The following is a 23,520-nucleotide window of genomic DNA, read 5'->3' as shown; positions in this document are numbered from 1 at the left end:
GGTAACTATGGTCTGAGCTGTACAAGTAGCAGGGGGGACTTACTAGTCGAGTTCTAATAACGGAATATTCTACGCATCATGAACACCTTCTTTTGCAAATGAAAGAGCCGGAAGTGGACGTGGAGGAGCCCGAATGTGGAGCATAAGCATGAAATAGACTTCACATTATGCGATAACCCTGCCGTCGTGCAGGATGTGGACGTGCTCGGAAGTGTGAGCTGCAGTGACCACCGTATGATAAGATCTCGAATTAGGCTAGATTTGAGGAGGGACCGTTACAAGCGAGTACGAAAGGTGCCGATTAATGAGCTACCGGTAAGACGTAAAGTTGAAGAATTCAGGATCGCGCTGCAGAACTGATATTGAGCTCTTGCCGGGGAAGCAGAGTTTACGACAGAGGAAGCCAGTGACAATTTTACACGCATGATCCGGGAGTGTGCAGTAGCAGTCGGGGCACGATGGTTCGACAGGTTGCTGGCAAACTTTCGCAGGAGACGAAAGATATATTTAGGAAACACCATAGCACGACAATCTCCACCGCAGTTGACAGAATAGAACTAGCGGAGCTTTCGAAGGTAGTCGATAAGCGTAAGACAGCTGACATTAGGAAGTATAATACAGAGAGGATCGAATATGCTGTAAAGAACGGATGCAGCCTAAAAGCAGTGAAGAGGCGCTTAGCCGCGGGGAAAATCAGATGTATGCATTTAAAGACAAGCACGGCAATGTCACCACAAATAGGCATAAAATAGTCATAGTAGCCCAGGAGTTCTATATGAATCTCCACAGTAGCCAGGACATCTAGGATAATGCCGAACGAAAACGTAGTTCAGAGGAGATAGACATTCCACCAGTAGCGACAGAACTAAGGAAGGCTTTGAAATAAATGAAAGGGGAAAAGCACCTGGTGAAGATCAGATAACAGCAGACCTCTCGAAGGATGGCGGGCAAATTGTACTAGTAAAACTGGCAAACCTGCACACGCAATGCCTAATGACTGCGAGTGTACCAGAATCTTGGAAGAACGCGAACATCATCCTAATCCATAAGAAAGGTGACATGAACGACTTTCAAAATTACAAATAGATGAGCTTACTGTCAGGCGTCTACAAGGTACTTAATAAGGTAATGGCTGACAGAATTTCTGCCACCTTAGATTTGTCAACCTAAAGCACAAGAATGGTTTTGTAAAGGCTTATACAACAATGTACCATATTGACATTATCAATAAGGTGATAGAGAAGTTCGCGGAGTATACTGGACCCTTATATATAGCCTTCATATATTATGAGAAACCTTTTGACTGGGTCGAAACCTCAGCGTTCCTTCAGGCATGACGGAACCAGGGTGTAGACGAGCATTATGTAAAAATACAAGAGGATATTTACAATGGGTCCCCAGCTACCATCATCCTTCATAAGGAGAGCAGTAAAATACCTATAAGGAAGGGGGTCAGACAAGGAGACACAAACTCTCCAATGTTATTCACAGCATGTTTACAAGAATTATTCAGAACGTTGGATTGGGAACAGGTGGGAGTAAGGGTTAATGGAGAATACCTCAGTAACCTCAGATTTGCGCATGACGTTGCCTTGCTAAGTAACACGGTGGACAAATTGCAAAGCATGCTTACCGCACTGGACAAACAGAGTAGAACCGTGGGCCTGAATATTAATATGCAGAAAACTAAAGTATGATCAATAACATCGGGACAGCACAGCGGTTTCAGATAGGTGGCGAGGCAGTGGAAGTGGTAAGCGAGTATATCTACTTAGGCCAAGTTGTGACCCCAGATCCCAACCATGAGGCAGAGATAATTAGAACGATAAGAATGGGGGAGTGCATACAGCAGATGTTCTCAGATAATGAATAGCAGCCTACCATTGTCCCTGAAGAAGAACGTGTACGACAACTGCAACTTACCGGTACTCACCTACGGCGCAGAAACTTGGAGGCTCACTAAGAGGGTTCAACTTAAATTGAGGACGACTCAGCGACCAATGGAACGGAACATGATAGGTGTTCCATTAAGGTAGAAAAAGAGAGCGGAGTGGATCAGGGTACAAACGCGTGTGAAGGGCATATTAATAGAAATTAAGAGCAAGAAATGGATGTGGGCAGGGCATGTAATGCGAAGGCAAGATAGCCGTTGGTCATTAAGGGTAACTGAGTGGATTCCTAGAAAAGGCAAGCGGGGCCGGGGTGCCAGAAAGTTAGATGGGCAGATGAGATCAAGAAGTTTGCAGGGATAAATTGGTCGCAGTTAGCACAGGACCTGGGTAATTGGAGATTAATGGGAGAGGCCTTTGCCCTGCGGTGGGTGTGTATAGGCTAGTGATGATGACAATGAAGCACCCCGACTGTTTTCTGCAAAGTATATTAGCGGAGTTACAAAGCAAGGAAACGCCTCTTAGGAGCTCCCCGATTTTAAAGCTTAGGAAACGTGAAGCAAGGGACGAAATGAGCGCCACCGACTTCTTTAGAGCAACCGCTAGAACCCATTTAGTGAAAGAGACGCGGGCGCCACCGACTTCACTTGCTTGCCGGCCGAACCAATTTCACGCGTACAAAAAAAGTCACTCTAGTCGTCATCAGAACCAAATTCAAACTGTGCTTGGAGCTGTCCTCTGAACAGCGTGCTGGCCACGCACGCCACACTACGGTAGACAAGCAGACTGGTCAGCACTGTTACTGCAAGCGACAATCAGAACAACGTCTTCTAGCCTCACGACACTTACTCGACACATTTCTTGTCGCAAAGAAATACTTCCAAATGCACTTTCTGCTACACTAAATCGCAACGGCTCGCAACTACAGCTTCGTTTCCCGTCGGTTCCCACATATGCGTGGGATATATCCCTTTTCCGGGCTTCGCAAAAAAGCACGGTAGGTTTATTACTCCGTTAGGCTGCCATAAACTAAGAATAATACTTTGGTTGTGTTATCATTAATTACGTTTGGCGGGAGAGATAAAATTGGTTTTAGAACAGAGTAATGCGAATCCTGTCAGGTTCAAGCTTCACGTGCAGGTAATGGCTAAGATTGCGGTACAAATTCTTTTGTTTTATATTTCTTGTTAGCTATCTTGCAGAACTAACTTGTTCGATTGCGGCTCCTTAAAGTTACGTTTATGCATTATATAGAAGTTTTACCAGAATAGATTTTAGAAAGTAGAATTCGCAACTTTGTTTGTTGTGGCAGATCGTCATAACAATCCTTTGACAGATTGCGTTTTCCCTTTTTATTACAAACGAGTAACAAGCTTAGAAGGCGGAATATCAGTGACCTTGGATTTCAGTACCAAATCTTCGTGGGGAAAATACTCTAAGATAAAATCAGGAATGCAGCGCCAAATCTGCCTGAATAATTTTTTTTTCGCTTTTGAAGTTCATGTAAGTAAGACAAAAGCAGTCTTTTTCATGGTAGGGACAAATCTTCAGAGAGCGACCTTCTTGTATTTTTCTTCCAGGTAACGCCAGGTGGATAACGAGAAAGTGTGTGAAATGCGCCTCATACACATGGTTGCAGATTTTATGTGAGGTGCGCTGTCAGTGACGCCTCAAACGGATGGAAAAGTAAGAGGTGTTTGCACGTCAACAAAACACCTTTGTTCAGCAAAACAAAAACCCCTAATCATACTCGCGTAAAAGCAGAAATACAAACATATCTAAACCACCGAATCTTTAAAAGAACAAACTAAGACACATCAAATTAGACCGAAAGTCACTGCAATAACGTCTGTGCACAGCCATCCCAAGAACCCTCTTACTATGCATCTATACCAACAAAGAGAGAAAATAAAGGGCTCCCAAAGAACACATTTCGGGAGTGCATATCTATCAGGGTTTGCTGTTACGCGAAGGATGGAGTGGAGAAAGAAAGTTACAGGGGACACTTCTAGTTCTCCAGATTCGTGATTGCCTACTTCGCCCGTCCAGACGTCGAAGTGTTTGCTGATTTATGCACCCTAATGAAAATTTCAGAAAATATTTTTAGGTTTTCTCCCTAACCGACCGACCAACCGACCGGCCGACCCACTCACACACCCCCCACCGACTGACCGCCCGATTCATAACGCCGAGACAACAATGCAGAAGTGTTGGGTAGTTGGTTTGCCTGTTATACGTAGCCTGTTATAGACGGGACAACAAAGAAGAGACCACACAGGACCAGCGCTAGTCCAGTGTGGTCTATTCTTTGTTGTCCCGTCTATACCGCCTTACTTAACCATGTTTAACAGCCTGTCCCAACTGTTTCCATGGTCCAAACCGCCATTCGTGAACACCTTATAAATCTGGGTCTGCATTCACTGTGCACGATTGCTCATTCCCACCGAGCGCCCCCCACGATTGTTTTGATAACACCACTGGGAGTTCTTACGCCTCCACCCCCCTGTAACCGCTCCAGTAATTCTGTAGACTGGCGAACCGCAGCTGACAGGCCAATGTGCCTTAACTGCATACTAGCTTGCCATATATCTCTCGCTACTGCCGCAACCGATGGTTTTCTCAGCACCAAAACAATTTGAACCAAACTCCCTATGAAGGTTCCCGGCGGTATTTCCTCTTCCCTCAGTCGCAAGCCTTCCATACGTCCGCTCAACCCTACAACGCCGGTCGTCGGCGTCTCCCCAGCACCATCGGCAGTCGCGTTTCCCTCGCCGTTCTGCCTCGTCCACTCTCTACCCGCGTCCGCAATCGGAAAACTAGACGCCCTAGTGGCATCAGAATCAGCATCAGGGCACGCCCTAGTGGCATCAATCTGACGTTTAACGAAATCTATTACTGCAATCGTAATGTAATGATGCGATGATTATTCGCTGTAAAGTGGCGTCGTACAGACGTTAATTTGGCAACTCCCGAAAATTATAATATTTTAAGGTTTAACCAAAGCTATGGCTATATATGACTATTTTGGGATGAGTCATACTATTTGGGATAAACGCGTGTCTTTGGGACCTGTCATGGGAATTCTTATTTACTAGTGTGCGGGCAATGAAACGCGCCTAATTTGCGTGCACGTTCAAACACTGCGCAGCTAACAAGCCGTGGGCTTATCAATATGGGTGCCAGAACCTCAGTTATACACCGCTAGGACAACAACCTGGCGCTGCTGTAGTTCAGAAAACTCAAAGTTGGGGCTCCAATTCAGGCTGCAAGGAAGAGGAGTGGAATAAGGTAGTGAATTGGGTGAGATAGAGTTCGTTTACGAAAACCGGACGAAAAGAGTAAGGACGACACAAACGCTTGTGTCGTCCTTACTCTTTTTGGCCGGTTTTCGTATGCGCTGACCATTATGAATGTATGAAGAGGAGTGGGATGCGTCGCCAATGCGCCCCGTGACCCGTTCTTCGTAATCGTTGCTGCCGATTTGCTTCGCTTAAAATTTTGTGAAATACGAAACATCTTACCGCAAAACTGTGCATGTCTAGCCTCTCCGGGCCTCACGGTGGTGGGGACGCTTTATTCGAGGACTCAGTATCTCTGATAACAGCCTTCATAATAAAAGTACGCATTACAAGTGCCTGTCTGGTTCGTTTGTTTGTTCTTTTCATTCGTTCGTTCTTGCTTGCTTGCTTTCTTACTTCTTTATTTATTGCACAAAATAAATTCGGGCATTAAACTAACCGGAGGGCCAACAGGGTTGAAGCCCTAAGCTCGCCTTAGAGTTGCTGCACAAACATCTCCAAAGTGCAGAGATAGATAGATAGATAGATAGATAGTTTATTGCACATCATAGTGGTACAAGGGTTTCCTTGCCTTCCTAAGCACGCAGTGCTTGTGGGAAGGCAGGCAGAACAGCAGCACCCGACCAGACGGGCAGTAGAAGTACTTTTTGTGGAAAGAGAACAGAGAAAGATAAAAAAAAAAGCGTAAAAAAGAAAGGATCGCGATGACAAGCAGCCATTGACGTATAAAAAGAGGTAAAGAACGTGACAAAAAAAAAAAAAAAAAAGGACAAGCGGTATCATGAAGATAAACGCGTACTGGACTGGTACGGTTGAAAAAAGAAAAAGAAAGGAAAGAATGGAAAACAATAAAAAAAAAAACAAATCGAAAACTAAAAAAAAAAAAAAAGACAAGCAACGGAAAAATAAAGCGTAATATCGAAGGCACTATATAACAATGCATTTTGCACACGCGTCAATAACAATCACAATTCATTGTTACCTACAAGAAATGTGTCCTAGCACGTTATGAAGAAAGAAGGCACCATTTCTTTATAGTGTTTTTTACATTTTTTAGGCTGGATATGTTAGTTAGTTCCAAAGGAAGAGTATTAAACAAAAACGGCACATAATATTCACGTTTTCTCTTTCCATAATTGGTAAAAACACGTGGGATGTAGTATCGCTCGGTTTGTCTTAGTAACCGGTCCTTTTTCACGGGTGATTTATATTCGGTGTCATAATATCGAGTAGTCAGGATAATATAGCTGCATAGCTGGTGAAAATTTAACATCTGCAATTCATTCATTACCTCGGTAGTTTTAAAGTCATGTAATCGTGTTCCATGCACTATGTTCTTGGACACTCTGTGAAGAATCTTATTTATTTTCATTTGCCTGGTAGTAGTACAGCCCCCATATATTGTTATTCCATATCGAAGGACACTTTCAGCTAAAGACTGGTATACTTGGTATCGGGTTTGCATGTTGCAACCGTCCCGAAGCTTATAAATACAAGCTGACACAGCCCTTAGTTTTTTACATATTTGCGTAATTTGTTCGTCCCAGTTTAAATGATCATCAATGTAAATACCAAGGTACTTTATATGCTTAACATACATTATTGGTGAGCAAGAGCAGTTTTCGCAGTCTCTTGTGTGTAGAAAAATATCCAGGTTTGGACAGAGTACTTTGTAAGGGCTTCTGATACACATGATTTTCGTTTTTGTTTGGTTTACGAATATATAGTTTGTCGACATCCAAGTTAACAGCTTGCTTATATCATCTTGCATAACTTCAACGGCATGTTCGTACGAAGAGTGCACATAAATTAACGCAGTGTCGTCTGCATATTGATACAGATCGGACGAAAAAGAGAGTGAACTTAAGTCATTTGTATAAATGTTGAAAAGTAGAGGACCGATAGTAGAGCCTTGAGGAACTCCATACCTTACAGTCATTTTGTTACCGATAGTGTCACCAATTTTCACCGCTTGTTGTCTGTCATTAAAATAATTTTCAAAGAAATCGGCAAACTTACCCTAAAGCCCATTAGTTTCAGCTTATTAATAAGTACTGCATGATCAACTGTGTCAAATGCTTTAGTCATATCAAGAAATAAAACCAGTGCTATTTGATTACTGTCCAAAGCTGCAGTAACTACATCATTAAATTCTTCAAGGAGGGAAATGGTACTTTTGTTCTTAGTAAATCCAAACTGAGTCTTTGAAAGAGTTGAATATTTTGTACAAAACGTCACCATAATTTCCGAAATATGTTTTTCCATTATGTGTGATAGGACAGATAAAATTGAAATTGGTCTGTAATTAGCTGGATCGCTTTTAGAACCTTGTTTATGTATTGGACGTACTACAGCAATTTTCATGAGATCTGGAATTTGCCCAGATGTGTAAATTCCATTAAGAATGAAAGTAATTACAGAATTCAGTTTATCAATATTTTCCTTAATATCGCGTGGCCTTAAGGCATCAAAACCTGGGGGCTTATGGGGAGATATAGTCGCCACAATACTTAATAGATCGTTTGGTGTTAATTCTGGTAATATAGCTGTGTTTATAATACTTGGAAGCTTAGATGTGTCGAGCTGGGATGTATTAATTTGTGCCCTTAACTTCGTTGGAGCTTCCACAAATCCGGCATTGAACGCATCACAGAGAGTTCTTGAGTCCTCCATATTGCCAAATCCTTGTTGTATTATCGTGTCTGCTTTCTTAGTCACATTCCTCCCCATTAGGTCATTAAGGGAATTCCAGAGTTTTTTGGGGTTTCCTTTCGCCTGCTCAAACTTTCGTTCAAAATACCTCCGTCTCGCTAATCTAATTTTCGCTGTCACCTGATTACGAAGAGTACGGAACTCCGCTTTTAGGAGCGAATCGTCGGGTTTTTGTCTCGTTTTTTTCCAGGCTTTATCCTTTAAGTGACACAGTCCCAAGATTTCATCATCGATCCATTTATTCTCAGCTTTCCTCTGCTTAATCTTTACAGTCTTTGTCGAATTTACATAAATTGTTTTAAATTTGTTCACTACAAGATCATATGTTTTTATATGATCAGATGTTATCAGTTTCGTCCAGTCGTATTCTTGTACATATTTTTTTACTAATTTATTATCAATTATTTTTATGCACTGTGTGTCACTTCTAACGGCTTCTGTAGCGCAGTCTTCTAGTAAAGCTACCGTAACATAAAAATGATCCGCCAATTTTTTTGCTATGATGCCCGATACCGGCGTTAGATTATTTGTCCTACACATAATATGATCAATACAGGACCTTGTTAGCGCATCTTTCAAGTGCTCTTCTCTAGTAACTCCCGAAATTACGTTATCTAATGAGAACTGCGATAGGATATCAAGATACTCCCCTGTAATAGGCCTGGATATCTTTAAGGTGTCAATGTTGATGTCTCCAGTAATTATGAGGTTTGTTGCGTAATCCAACTTTTTCAGTAATGATTCCAGCTCATTTAGAAATTTGCGAGCTTCACTTGAAGGTGGTCGATATATCGCGCACAGTACAAACATATTGTCTTTCGACGATATTTTGATTGCTACAATTTCTGCTTCTGTTAGTTGAATGCTTAGTTGGTCAGAATTAAGTTCTTTTTTCACAAATACTAATATTCCACCACCCCTTCTACCCTCGCGGCAATACTGGTATGAGTCATAACCAGGTATTTTATATGTTTTACACGACGTTTCGTCAATGTTAGTCTCAGTTAATACAAGTATATCAACCTGCGTTTGCTGTTTTTCGGCTAGATGAACAATTAGTTCGTTCTAGTGTTTTCTAAGGCTTCTAATGTTTACATGAAGTAATTCAAGATGCTTGCAACGATTTTCTTGTACCATCACACCTTCAGTAAAACAGTGCCATTCATGCAAATTTTGGAATGTTCGTGTAGCCATTACAGCTGCATTAGGTCTTCCTCAGATTTTATTCGAATGGCAGGCTTTCCTTCCTTCTCCCTCAGGAAGACCTTGCCATTTCGTGTCCATGCAAACTTGTAAGATATTTCACGTGCTTTCAGTTTCGTAGCCCACATCCACTGTCTAACGTACTGCGTTAGGTTTTCATTCACAAAAATGCCTTCTTCCCTGAGTTTGGTTCTCTTCGCTGCCCAAGTGTCGCAGACTGTCCTGTCCCGAAATCTGACAAGGATTGCCGGTATCTTACCCTCTCTACACCTCAACCTGTGCACAGCTTCAACGCTATCGACAGTGGGTGTGGGCACCTCTAGTTTTTCAGCAATTTCCCCTAGAACACTCATAAGATCTTCCTTGTCTGTGACCGCGACTCCATGCACCTCAATGTTTTTCCGTCTGGAGTACTGCTCCATGTCGCTGAGAGCTGTCCTAAACTGTTTTATCTCTTTGTCCTTAATTTTCATCTGTGCCTGAAGACTGCACACTTGCGAACTTAGCTCAGTGATTGCCTTTTCTTGTGCAGCGAGTGTGATTGAGACCGCATCAAACTTTTCTGACAAAAATTTGATAGACGCTTCAAAGCCTCCAAGTGTTTTGTTTTGCTCTTCCAGAGTTTGCTGGATATTTTCCTGCTTGGTGCTTTGAGCGCTGAGCTGCGTTTCAATCGCTACTATTCTCTCCAACATCTGTGTTATTCTTGCAAGAGATTCCGCCCCCTGTTGGACGAGCAACTTCAGCGTGTCGTTCGCATCCATCTGAGTGGCCTGAGGTGTCACGCTATCATCATTCTCTCCACGCGACTGTCGCCCCGCGGCCGCATGACAAGTTGTACATCTCCATGCTTCACAGTCCTCAGCACTCATAGCCTTTAGCTTATTCTTCGTAACGCCGGAACACTTGCCACAATGGTAAACATTGCCACATTCCCCACATTTCATCGAACTATTTCCTTCCGCAACATTCTTATGACACGCAAGGCAAAATACGTTCTCATCATCAGACATGTTGAATTAAGGCAGTGCAGACCAGCGGGGCAAAACAGAAACAGCAAAAACAGCTAAGTAGCTGCAATGAAGCGGCCACGAAGCAGTTAACCAAACAGCCACCCACCTACGAAAGGCGAAAGTGAAGAGCCGAATTAAACGGGGCCCGTTCGGTCGGCTTGCCCCGCCGGTCTGCGAAGCCTGACGCTCGTAGAGGTGCTTATATAGCCTCCGCCGTGCCGGTACTCGCCCCGCTGGTCGCCTGATCAGCCGGTCATCGGAGCTTGCGCAGTTTCCACGTCGCTGTTCTCAGGTGCAGATGAACCCAGGATAGCGCTGTCATCCGGTGGTGTGCGGTTCCTGGCTTGGCATATTTCTACGAAAGGCGAAAGTGAAGAGCCGAATTAAACGGGGCCCGTTCGGTCGGCTTGCCCCGCCGGTCTGCGAAGCCTGACGCTCGTAGAGGTGCTTATATAGCCTCCGCCGTGCCGGTACTCGCCCCGCTGGTCGCCTGATCAGCCGGTCATCGGAGCTTGCGCAGTTTCCACGTCGCTGTTCTCAGGTGCAGATGAACCCAGGATAGCGCTGTCATCCGGTGGTGTGCGGTTCCTGGCTTGGCATATTTCTACGAAAGGCGAAAGTGAAGAGCCGAATTAAACGGGGCCCGTTCGGTCGGCTTGCCCCGCCGGTCTGCCTAAGTGAGGGCCACCTAAGTGAGGGCCACCTCACTTAGCACACAGGAACAAACACATCGATCTTTTTGTCGCACGGCCTCTCTCCCCACCCCGGCGAGCACCTCTTATTGTTTGACCCCTAACGCATCCTTACCCGTTAACAGAAGAAGGCCAACGTCAAACAAAAGTGCCCCGCGTGGCGTTCGCATCACCCATTCCCACCTTCTCAGTGGATCCGTATGGAGGACAAATTAAGATAGGCATCTTTTTACGACTTTACCAGTCGTTTGTCAGACGCCAAAAAGCTTAAAAGTGGTAGAGAGGAAATGCAGAACATTACAAAACTTCCACAAGACATCTGTAGATCAGGCACCACCCCATACAATATTACGCATCACGAATGCTGCCACATCCTCACGGACCACAACGCCGACCCCTAGGCGACTCATGGACATGAACAGTCGAATTCTATAGCTGGATCTTTCCTTACGCGAAAATTTGCCCATCAGCCACGCAAATTAAGCAACGCAGGTAACTAACGAGCAACGAACGCGGATGCCTAATCATTGCGGGTGCAGTCCCAGCACAGTCGTATCATGCTGGAAACCTTGATAGGCGTCTTGAAAAAATGTAGGATCGCGTAAGCCTTGAAGGTAGCGAAACTGTACGCAACCTTCATGCCGATCACGACGCTTTATTTCCACGATAGCAACCGATGTGCTTCTTCTTTGCTGCTGCAACGACCTTTACTCGGGCGTTAAGTGTGGGCCTCCGCCATCATTTTGGGAGTGATAATCTTTGCACATCACCTTAGAGGGGAGTACGCTATGACGTGTCTTTGTCGTTCCGAGCACGTTTTGCCACAATTAAGGAAAACGGCCAATCTTGGCCAATCTCCCTAAGTGGTTATGCTTGGCTTGACACATGACCGTTGGGGACGCTGGGCCGTCGTCACAAAGCACGCACACAAGGGTCCTCGGCATTTTCTTAATTTTTTAGCTTCCGGGTGTTCGCCGAAATCTTGACCAATCTCGCTAATGGGTATGCTTGGCTTAACGAAGGTTCGTCGCGTACACTCGGCGGTCGGCGTGAGGCACGCACACACGAGCGCTGGGCATTTTCTTGCTTTTGTTAATAGCCTGGCGGTCGCCGTGAGGCCCTCCCTCACGTGCGAGTGCTCACGTGCACGGGCTCAGCAATTTCTTGCAATTTTTAACTGTGGACACGAATAATTACTTTTCTAAAAAGCTTCGGTGTTGAAAATTACCATGGTCGCGTTCTGATAAGTAGTTTTATTGCGAAAAATGCGTTAGCAAAGAAACCTGCAAAATCTGAAAGCTTTCGCTATTTTTGGGTGGTAGCACACACCAAACAACCCGGAGAAAAGACATATGCAACAAATCACGACTACTTGGAGGGATGTTGATAAGTCCACTGTGGTGCAGTGTAACTGACGATTAGTTGCGATTAGTACGCCAGCACCGCGCACATTACCTGTTCTATCCTTACGGAATACATCAATATCTCTCAGTCTGGGATGTTGAGGTACAGACGAACTTGTGAATGCTTTTGTGAGTATAATAATGTTACAGTAAGATGCACTTAATACATGGAATAAAAAATTGCGCTTTGGAATCAGCCTATGCTTTTTAGTAAACAGGAATGAGGAGGAGGAGGAACAACTTTAATTGCACAGCATGTCACCGCAAAACGCGCTGGATGAGAGTGGATCCCTCTTCACAGGATTCCATATGCTGTCTTCGCCACCTGGCCCCTGGTAACCAGCCGTAGCTGATCCTCCAAGGCGGGGCTGGACAGCAAGATCTCCCATCGCTCGCTAGGGGTAAGGGTGGGGTTCTTAGTGGAGGAGTTGCTGATGGGGGGTGGGTGTTTTGGGCTGACGTCGCACTCTCCTATCATGTGGCGAAGAGTACCGAGCTGCTTGCATAACGGGCAAGTCTTGTCGTACTGATTTGGGAACATGCTGTTCAGTAAGCGAGGGTGAGGGAAAGATCCTGACTGAATCTGTCGGTACAGTACTTGCTGCTCCCGCGTGAGTTCTGGGTGCGGGGCAGGAAGTTTCTGCCTATCCTGTCGATAGTGCCGCACTATCTCTCTGTAGGTCACCATAGGTTCACCTCTGGCCTCCTCCTCAGCCGTTGCCCGGTACGTTAACGCGCGGGCCTGTCGGTGGGCAAACTCATTGCCCTCCACCAAGGAGTGGGCTGGAACCCATACTAATTCAACATGGCTCTCTGGAGGTGTTTTGTCCCTCAGGATGCGAAGTACCCGCCGGGACACCCAGCCTGACTGGAAGTTCCTGTACGCCTGCTGTGAGTCGGTGACAACCTTGGAAATTCCCGGAAGGGTCAGGGCTAGGGCAATTGCCAACTCTTCCGTTTCTTCCACATCTCTGACTTGAAACGATGCGCTTGTAAGCAGCTCGCCCCTAGTTGTCACCACCGCCACTGCTCTAGTCGTCCCCTTGTTTTTCGAGGCGTCCGTGAAGACGACACCGTCTTCGCTCTCCAGTAGCCTGTTGAGGGCACGAGCCCTAGCCTCACGCCTGCCGCCATGGTGAGCCGGATTCATGTTCTTTGGGAGAGGCTTGGTCTTGATTGCGTCTAGCCATTTGTCCGCAAGCTGTTCTCGATCGGTCAGCTCTGCCACGCTCCAGCCGATTCTACCCAGGATACGGCGGCCCGCCTTAGTGTGACTCAGCCTCTGTTTTTGGCTGGATAGGTGGCCCTCAACCAGCTCGTCCACTGTATTGTGTAGAGCCATCTGGAGGAGCATGTCCGTCGACGCACTTATGGGAACTCCGATGGCTTGTTTCACCGCCTTGCGTATTACTGTGCGAACAGGAATGATGGCGGGTAAGGACTGGCTTGCGAAAACGAGTTTTCATGTTTATCTGGTTGCTATGTCTTCCATTCCATAGCATTCTCGGCAGTCTGACCAAGAATGAAGCTTTTGTCATGGGAACTAGGTTTGTCAACTATTGTGAGCCTTCCCAAATTCGATCAGGTTCCTACGAGCAAGGCGAATTTTCGGCGGGTTTTCCGCTATGCTGTATCGGTATCTTAAGTTGACTGTTCAGGAGAGGGGATACTTTGTTGCTACTAAGCCAATGAACACGGGTTTAGGCCGTGCTGTTTGTTGAGACTTTGCCGCATGTTACAGTTTTCAGGTGGTCAAAATCAATCCGGAGCCCTCCACTGCTGCGCGCGTCATTGCCTGTTTAGCTTCAGGATGTGGTTTGGTTCACGGCACATCGCGTCCAAGCCACAGAAGGAGCTTAGGCGCCATACTGGAGCAGTCACACACGAAGTCAACAAAACACTCAGGGACCGGCAGTGCAAGCAGAGCACGACGAAAATTGTGGGTAGCACAAATGCACTTACAGTTGTCTACCTGCCCTCACGATCGATGGATCGGGAGTGCGAAACGTTGAAGCTTGCTGCCAAGCCCACTGAAGAGCGCATGATCCCGTGTGGGCCTAAAGTCGGTTCTTCCGGTATAAGAAGGCAATCCAGATGTAAAACGCGTTCCGTCACTGGTAATAAAAGGCCAACATAACCACGGATGACGCTGCTGAAGGCGAGTGCAATTTTCGAGGACCTATGCGTGGTCAGGGATGCACCAGGCGGTCAAGATCCAAGCCGTCTGTCCATTAAATCCAGAGTGCAGATTGGCGGCAGTATCCCTTCTTGCTGAGGAAACAAAGGACGCATTTACGAGCACAAAGGACGAGAGATAGAAGAACTTCACGAAAAGAGAAAGATACTGGCTGTGGCCCATTGATGCTCTGCTGCCAAGCCCATTGCAGGTGTACTTTACGTGTCTCATTAGCTCTCAGTTTCAGCGTTTTTGAATTATTCCTCCTAGCACGTAAGCATGAGGATACTGCCGCGAACCATGTATGGGTATGCTTATTTTTTGTTTTTAATGCCGGGCCACGCCCGGCTGTGTTATCTGCGTTCCAAGCAAAGCGCGTCTTCCATTCTGTATTTTTATTCCGCACGGGCTGTCACACACAGGTAAGCAGACTGTTTCGCCCTAACGTCGCTAGCCCAGAATAATATTCTGTGATCTACAATGTTTTGGATGTTAATCGACGGTTCCAGAAACACTCGCGCCGAAAGATAAAAGCCTGCAGAGCAGAGGCCGCGGCATTCGATTCGACGACACTCGCCTGCGTCAGTCCTTTTTTGACGGCTACTTCGCCGCCTCTGTATTCTTTTGAGTTGTTAGGGGAGCACAAGTTCGCTCTAATAAACTTGTTTCTCCTTCAAGACAACTGCGTCGTCCTTGGCTTCGTGACATCTGGAGGGGGTGCTTACTCACCCTTTATGCCCCCTACGACATCTGGAAGCCGCCAAGCCAGTCCAACCAGAGAAAGCCGCCGGCTAAAGGATTGCTATTTGAGTTCGGTCTTCTGCCAGAAGGGCCCAAGAGAAGGAACGCTGCAACAAACACCATGGTGCAAGAAACAACGTCCTGCAGCAGCGCCGGGAACCGCCATCGTTCCGGGAGCTCCCGCTGAAGACCCCGAAGAGTTGTTGGAGAAGCTGGAGCGCGTCCGACTCTTCAACAGGTGGGACGACGAACAAACTTTCCGGCATGTCTTCTTCTACTTAGAAGATGCTGCTCGAACTTGGTTCGAGAAACATGAGAGCTCTTTGACCGACTGGACTCAATTCAAAATGGAGTTGCTTAAGACCTTCAATACCGTAGTGAGAAAAGTGCGAGCTGCGCTTTTGCTTGAAACTCGAACGCAGCATCCCAACGAAGATGTCGTGATCTTCGGTGAGGAGATGAAGCGACTTTTCCGCCGTGCGGACCCCGAAATGACCGAAGAAAAGAAGCTCAGGTTTCTCATGCGAGGAGTGAAGCAAAAGCTTTTTGCTTGTCTAGTCCGTAGCCCACCGAAGACGGTGGCTAAATTCGCGTCTGGGGCGGCCGCGATGGGGAACACGCTAGAAATTCGAACGAGACAGTGCGACCGCCCTGTCAACGCGCTGTTCTCGGAGACCATCGGTGCCGCAACTGTAAGCTCTGATACATTGCGCGAGACCATCCGAACAATGGTCAGGGAGGAGCTTCAGAAGCTTTTTCCAACTACGCCGCTACCTCAAGTGGCTACCCTGACTGACGTCATCCGAGAAGAGGTTCAACAGGCGCTGGGGACTTCTACGCCTTCAGACGCACGCCGTCAGTCCCAAGTGATGACCTACTCCGACGCTTTCGTCAACCACGCCCTGCTCCAACCCGTCGTCAAGAGGCCGAGCCATACCGCCGTCCAATGCCACCCGCCCGACGCCCTGTAGACCAATACCAGGCGCCAAGGAAGACCGATGTTTGGCGAACACCCGATAATCGCCCGCTGTGCTACCACTGCAGAGAGGCCGACCACATCTACCGTTGCTGTCCCTGCAAGAGGCTCAGTTCGCGAGCGTTCTCCGTCGAAGCCCCACGCCCCCGATACGTCTAGCGTCCAGCTGAGATCGAAGAATACCTCTCCAACACCAACCGAGGACCAGCCCGCTTCAACCGTTCACTGTCGCCCTACCCGTATCACACCTAACCGCGGCAGCACTGCTGACTTCTCACGTGTAAGGTCCCCCAGCCCACGCGGGGGAATCTAAAAGCAGCAACTTCTGGTGGTAAAGTTGCATGACCGCGGAAAAATGAAAACCCACCAACGTTGCAGCCACTCGCTGAATACCATGATTCACGACATGCCCCCAGCCCGACGACCCAATCTATCCCAGACGTGACTCCAGAACACGACGACGACAGCAAAACGGCGCGACGTGTACCCGACATGACCGAACCTGCCGCTGAGAACACGACGAAGACTACGACGCATAGTGCCCGACCGTCAACACGTACAAGCCGAGATAAGACGCCCCCCGGCAACCGAAACACGAGGAAAGCGGCGTCCGACGTTCAGCTGTCCATCGGTGGCTTTGATGTAGTCGCCCTCATAGACACGAGAGCCTACTACTCAGTAATGAGCCGACCATTTGCGTCTAAGCTGAAGAAAGTTATGACCAGATGGGACGGTCCGCACATTCGTACAGCAGGAGACCACCTCGTGACGCCAAGTGGAACGTGCACATCGCGCATCACCATAGACGGCACCACGTACTCTGCGGCATTCGTCATTTTGCCTAACTGCTCCCGCGAAATAATTCTCGGAATGGACTTTTTGACGGACAACGCCGCAATAATTTATCTACAGACCAAGTCGATAAAGTTTGCCTCCGATCACTCCACGACGGCCCAGCAGAACCCCGAACACCGTGCTGCTGTAAGGATCGCCGACGATCACGTCACCCTGCCACCCCGCGCAATCTTGGTGATCATCGTCTACTGTGAAGGTGCTGCTCCTGAAGTCGACGCTATTGTGGAGAGTGATCAAACTTGCTTCTCGACCGCGGTGTGTCTTTCGCAAGAGGCATTGCGCGGTTTAAGCAACGCAAATCCCACGTTTTGGTCACCAGTTTCACCGAGGAGTACCAGCATTTAAACAAGGGCGCTGCAATTGCGTTCCTCGAAGAAACGCAAGAAGCAAGTTACGCGATCGCAGTCGCTGACTTTGAGCGCGCACCCGAAGATACCTTCAAGCTTCCGCATCCCTTCTACGTGAATCCGGCGCTAGCGCAAGAAGACAGGAACACGTTATCGGCTTTGCTGCGTCGCTACAGCAAGTGTTTTTCGTACAACTCGAAATTACGTCAGACACCTCTGGCGAAGCACCAAATAATAACCGAAGATGGATCCCGACCTACCCGAGAGTCACCGTACCGCGTCTCTTCACACGAGCGGGAAGCCATCCGGACTCAAGTCGACGACATGCTCAGCGACGACATTATACAGCCATCGAAAAGTCCGTGGGCTGCGCCGGTCGTACTCGTGAAGAAAAAAGACGGCACTTTAAGGTTCTGCGTAGACTACCAGCGACTGAACAAGATCACCAAAAAGGACGTGTACCCCCTGCCACGAATCGACGACGCCCTCGACCACCTCTGCCATGCGAAGTACTTCTCATCGATGGATCTGAAGACCGGCTACTGGCAAATTGAAGTGGACGGGAGAGACCGAGAGAAGACTGCATTTATAACCCCGGACGGTCTATATGAGTTCAAGGTGATGCCTTTTGGGCTGTGCATGGCGCCAGCAACGTTTCAAAGAGTCATGGACACTGTCCTAGCTGGCCTGAAGTGGCACACTTGCCTCGTATGCCTCGACGACGTTGTGGTATTCGCCCGGACTTTCGACGAACACCTTGCCAGGTGGCAGTCCGTACTCGAGGCCATTCGTACGTCGGGGTTAACGCTGAAGCCTGAAAACTGCCGCTTCGCTTACGAGGAACCCAAGTTTTTGGGCACGTCGTCAACGCCGCGGCAATCCTGCCTGACCCGGCGAAAACTTCAGCCATAGCGAACTTCCCAAGACCGAAAAACAAAAGGGCGTGCGAAGATTTCTCGGACTGTGCGCATGGCCGTCCCGTCGAGGCCCTTTCAACAGATTGCAATGGACCTTCTAGGCCCGTTCCCTCCGTCACAATAACAGAACAAGTGGATTGTTATAGCGACAGACTACATGACGCGCTACGCAGAGACCACCGCTCTTTCGAGGGGGATTGCACAAGAAGTCGCAAAGTTCTTAATAAACCAAGTTGTGCTGCGACATGGAGCCCCTGAAGTCCTAATCACGGACCGCGGAATGGCCTTCACTGCGGAGCTTATGCAAGGAATCTTACGCTACAGAAACACGGATCACCGAAGAACGACGACGTATCACCCCCAAACAAACAGACTAACGGAACGTCCGAACAAGACGATCGCGGGTATGCTGTCAATGTACGTCGACGTTGAACATAAGACTTAGGACGAAGTGCTCCCGTATGTCACGTTTGCGTACAACACGGCTAGCCAGGAAATTACGCAAATGACGCCGTTTGAGTTCGTCTATGGAAGACTTCCGACTACGATATTTGACGCCATGCTTCCGCATGTAGAAGACGACGACCTCTACCCCGATGTCCAAGGATACCTTCACCGTGCGGAGGAGGCCCGCCAGCTCGCTCGAGTTCGTACAACTGGATGCCGGGCGCTACAACCTCCGACGCCGAGACGTTGGGTACCATCCAGGGGACCGTGTTTGGGTTTGGACTCCCATCCGATGACGCGGACTCAGTGAGAAGCTTCTGCAACGGTATTTTGGACCCTACCAGATTCTACGACGTGTCGGCCAACTTACTTACGTGTTGATCCCCGATGGTGATTGCGGAACATCACGACGACGCACGCGGCCTGAAGTCGTCCACGTAGTTCGCTTGAAACCTTACTATGCAAGATGACGGACTTGTTTTGTTGTTTGTTCGGACTGTCTTTTAGTTTAGCATCGGGTCGATGCAATTTTAGACGGGGGGTAATGCCGCGAACCATGTATGGGTTTGCTTATTTTTTCTTTTTAATGCCGGGCCACGCCCGGCTGTGTTATCTGCGTAATAAACAGTAATAGAAACAGAGTGCCTGGAATTGCTGTAGCACTTTGGTCGCGGCCAGCTGCCCGATGAGCTGACGAAATCACGGCGGCGTGACGGCGCCTCCGCCGCCAACGATCGGGTCGTTCTTTCTCGATAGCAGAAGCTCCGCCCTCCGGCCCTCCGATTGGAGCGGCGAGCCGGGCGAGCCGGCGAAAAACGGCGGCAGTGCGGAAGCGGCAAACATAAACTCGTGGCGTGTTTGGATGTTGTTTATTTACACAATACCCTCGGGATGTCGATTTGGCGTGGTCCTCTGCTGACTGCTCGGTTGCGTTTCGCACACTTTAAAATTGATTTTAAATATGTTCTAGGCTGCATTCGCAGCTGATATTTTGCAGATGATGTATATGTGTTCCCACCAATCTATCTCCGACGTTATCTCGCCTTCAAAATTTTGTGTCAGTGCCCCTTTAAAGCGTTTGTATTGGCGTGTCGTAAATCTGTGAACTTGTTTATCATGTATATGTAGTGGCTGCCATAATATTATTTTCCTTCATTTGTTTTGTTTTTGATATTGTCGCGACAGCCCAGGATACAAGAAGCGGGGCAATTCCGAATGCTTTGGCCCGTGAACCGAAACAGGGGGCCCTGTTTATCTTTAGGCTTTCGCAACCCCACACTAGCAGCGCGTGGCCAACACTCTTCGGTGGTGACTCAGCCCCAGCACCATCGCTCTAAATGATTGTCCGTTTGCACCCGTAGGGGACTGGACCTGCTAGGGCGCGGCTACTTATACCCACCTCGCTTTGAGAAGGAGGCTTGATGAGTATTCTATTTAGGATGAGGCAACGCGAAACCTACTATCATTGACTTGTCAGGGTGATGAGTGGTGGTGTTGAGGCTTGAATGGTTGATGGGGTTGCGTTTGGCAGGCATGGCAGCTTCGATTAAAGCGGCCTTGAGATGACCAATGGAAACGACAGTGTCACTGCCGTTAACTCGAACGATGAACGTCTTGTCTGACCCTGAAATGACCAGATGGGGACCAATGTATCGTGGTTGGAGTGATCGGTAGGCGGTGTCGACACGAGTGAAAACGTATTGGTTTTCGGAGAACCTTTGATGAAGTGGGCTGAGGGAAACATGGCCGTGGTGAGAGTAGACGTATGTAGGCAAAAAATCGCGTTAAGTCATTGCCCTAAGACGCACCTGGTGAGGAAATGTTACCTTGAGGATTTATCAGGAAGCAGGGAGTGTACAGGTAAACACAGTCACGTACGCTAAACCATGTGTGACGCCGCACAACGATGGTCTTTTATGACGGTGCGTAAACCGAGAACCACAAAGGCAAGGTGAACTGCCCACTGTTTAGGTGAGCCGTGAGCCATTGGGGAGTTCTTTAGCTTACGATGAAACCTGCAGACGATGCCTTTGGTTGTTGCGGGCAGTGTTGCGGGCTGCGACCGTTACGGGCAGAGCCATTGGTCATCGCTGGTAACGATCCCGTGTCCCGTTTTCCGCGCAGCTGCAAGGGTGAGTGCAATGTTTTTAGCCGCCGATGCTACCGGCAAAAGGGTGCAGCGTGCTGCAGTTGCTGGGGCTGTTTCTTCTGGGCGAAAAACATATGAAAATGTGGCACGGCGAAACCGGCGATCTCGAGGGTTGTAACATGGTGACGGGTGATCTGAAATAGAGGCGACGAGCTCGTCCATGTTGTGTATGGGCTCTCGGGGGGCGGCGACGTCATGAGATACCGGCCACGACAAGGATGCAGCAGTCACCACCGTGACGGTATCAGAAGATCGAGTGGACGCTACCGTTAATTTTGTGGGAAAACCGCACCTCGGCATTCAGTGGGCGGAAGAAAAGAGGCGCAAAACCCGGCATCCATCTTAGCAAGCGTCATGTTCCTTTATCAAAAGACAAAGCAAAAGGCACTGCGCGCCCATGCTGCACGTACATATCTTCGTCGTCCTCCTTTTCGCGTGGCTCATTCAAACCACGTGACAGCTCAGCGAGAGGATAAAATACAATTTGCAACATCCTCCACACCCGACAAAGTTCACTCGCCCAACTCCGACGGGCACAACAGCTGTACTGGCCTCGTCACATCTCTACCTCCTGGTAAAACAACTTCGCATGCCTAATATGATTATCCAGCGATAAGTGCACCGTGGTTATGTACAGTACAGTACACACTCCGCTCCCGACGAAGTTTCGACAAAGTTCTCTCCCACGAGTGCTTCGGGCACAACAGCTGTACCGGCACACACTTCGCACTTAGAAATGACGCTTTCACCAGATTGCAGTTGGCCAATAATAAGCCAAATTGTTCACGCAGTTCCGCAAGGGGGTCGTCGACATCACTGTGGGCCGGGTCCGGTGCATGTCGGTGGGGAGGTTCCGGCAATAGTAATTGTAGGGTTGCAAGTTCGGTACACTGCCTCTTTTGAAGCCGCTACGTTCTCAGGACGTGTATTGATTCTTAGGATCCCCATGATTTCCAAAAAAAGATTGCAAGTTACAAATGTGGCTCCTCTGGGAAAAGTCGCATAACACATCCGACGACTCTCGAGAAATACCCCTGCCTTGCGGCGGCGCTTCTTGGCACCAGCTTGCCTATGAGGCCCTTGTCGCCCCATATTATTCATGAACATGCTCTGCGCAGACATGCCTTTGCTGGCGAGGTCATCCGGATTGGTCTTTGCAGATGAATGCGCCTTAGGACTTGGGTCTTCCAGGTCCCAAACTCTTTGTAGTGGCTGAGAAATGTCGTCGTTAAAGTGGACATTCGTTCTAAGAACGCACACTTGGCTGCTCGCTTTGTTGCGTATACTTCCAATGCTAAATAAAGAGCCTTGCAGACTCCCACCCATCTTTATTCTAGTGGAGATCAATACAGGGTTTTCTTCGTCCCACTTGGCTTCTCTCGTACTTGACATCAACTTCCAGAGTTGATCAGAGCCAATGAGGACACTTACGCCTGGGCTATGATTACTGCCCGGATAAACGACATTGTCCGCCAGATGTTTTCCTTCGGCAGCCACGGCTTGGAGAAACGGGATATCACTAGGTGGTTCAGCCATCTCTTCGCATATGAAAGGCACCAGTATGCCTTCGATATCCGCTCTAAGGTAGTCATGCTGACTGCGGAGCGTAAACTTAACTATTCTGTATTGTCGTTTCGGTCCGCTCACTTTTCCAAAGGCACAGATGGAGAGTTCTGTCTCGGCGACAGTAGCGAGCTTCAGCTTGTAAGCGACACTCTTTTTGACGAAGGTTCGCTGGCTCCCATTGTCTATGACTCCGCGCATCTAGCAACAACGCTCTGACGCCATCATCTATGCTCGAAACGTCTGTAGTAGCACATCATTGATGTGTTCATTAGCTGAAGCATTCTGTGGGGCGACTTTCATCATAACACTCAGCTGCTGACGATAAGTCAAGGATGGTATGTCCATATTATAACCGTGGCACATAGATGAATCGTATCGTCGTTTGCATGCCTGACATTGGACTCTTCGTCGTCTGTCACTGACTAGATGACCTTTTGCCGTGCACCTGAAGAACCGAACGTCGGATGCCAGCTGTTTGCTCTTCGCTGCCAAGGTCATGTCTCTCATGCAGTCCCCAGTCTTGTGCTGGGTGTCCGAGCCGAAAAAATAGGACGGAAGGGTAGAGTTCGTCCTGTTCTGAAGAGACGACGCGGCAGGAGTCGAAGTCTGCTTCTTTGGAGATCGGTTGAAGACTGGAACATTCCCTTCAGATGACTTCGGCCAAGTTTTAATGAGAGAAGTTTTTTCTCGGCACATTTGACCTTGATTCATAGAAACTTAAGTAGCTGGTCGAGTTCATCAGACGAAGCCTGGCTAGTTCCTGTCGCATTCTCCGTGCTTTCTTTGGTGTAGTACTCTACCACGATGTCCACTGGGATCACCTTGAGCAGCACCTCGCTTAGCATAGCAGCATAGGAAGACACCGTGATTCCCAGGCTACTGAGTCCCCTCCTGTTCAATAACACCGTGTCCAGAAGCTTGCGCAAAGCAGGCACGTGGCCAACTGAACTTTCAGGTTTCATCATTCGCAAATTCTCCAGGTATTTCTGCTCGATAATTTTACCGTTCCCAATACGTCGCTTGAGAATTTCGAGCGCATCATTATAGCAGGAGTCTGTCACCTTAATTCCAGCAACGGCTTGCGCAGCAGATTCATCCACAGGGATATCAAGTAGTGGAAGCGATCATCGTTGGA

This window comes from Haemaphysalis longicornis, unplaced genomic scaffold (assembly GCF_048455015.1).
Source record: "Haemaphysalis longicornis isolate Haplotype H1 unplaced genomic scaffold, Haemaphysalis longicornis Haplotype H1 scaffold_10, whole genome shotgun sequence".
Lineage (NCBI taxonomy): Eukaryota > Metazoa > Arthropoda > Arachnida > Ixodida > Ixodidae > Haemaphysalis > Haemaphysalis longicornis.
This window is presented reverse-complemented; position numbering follows the sequence as displayed.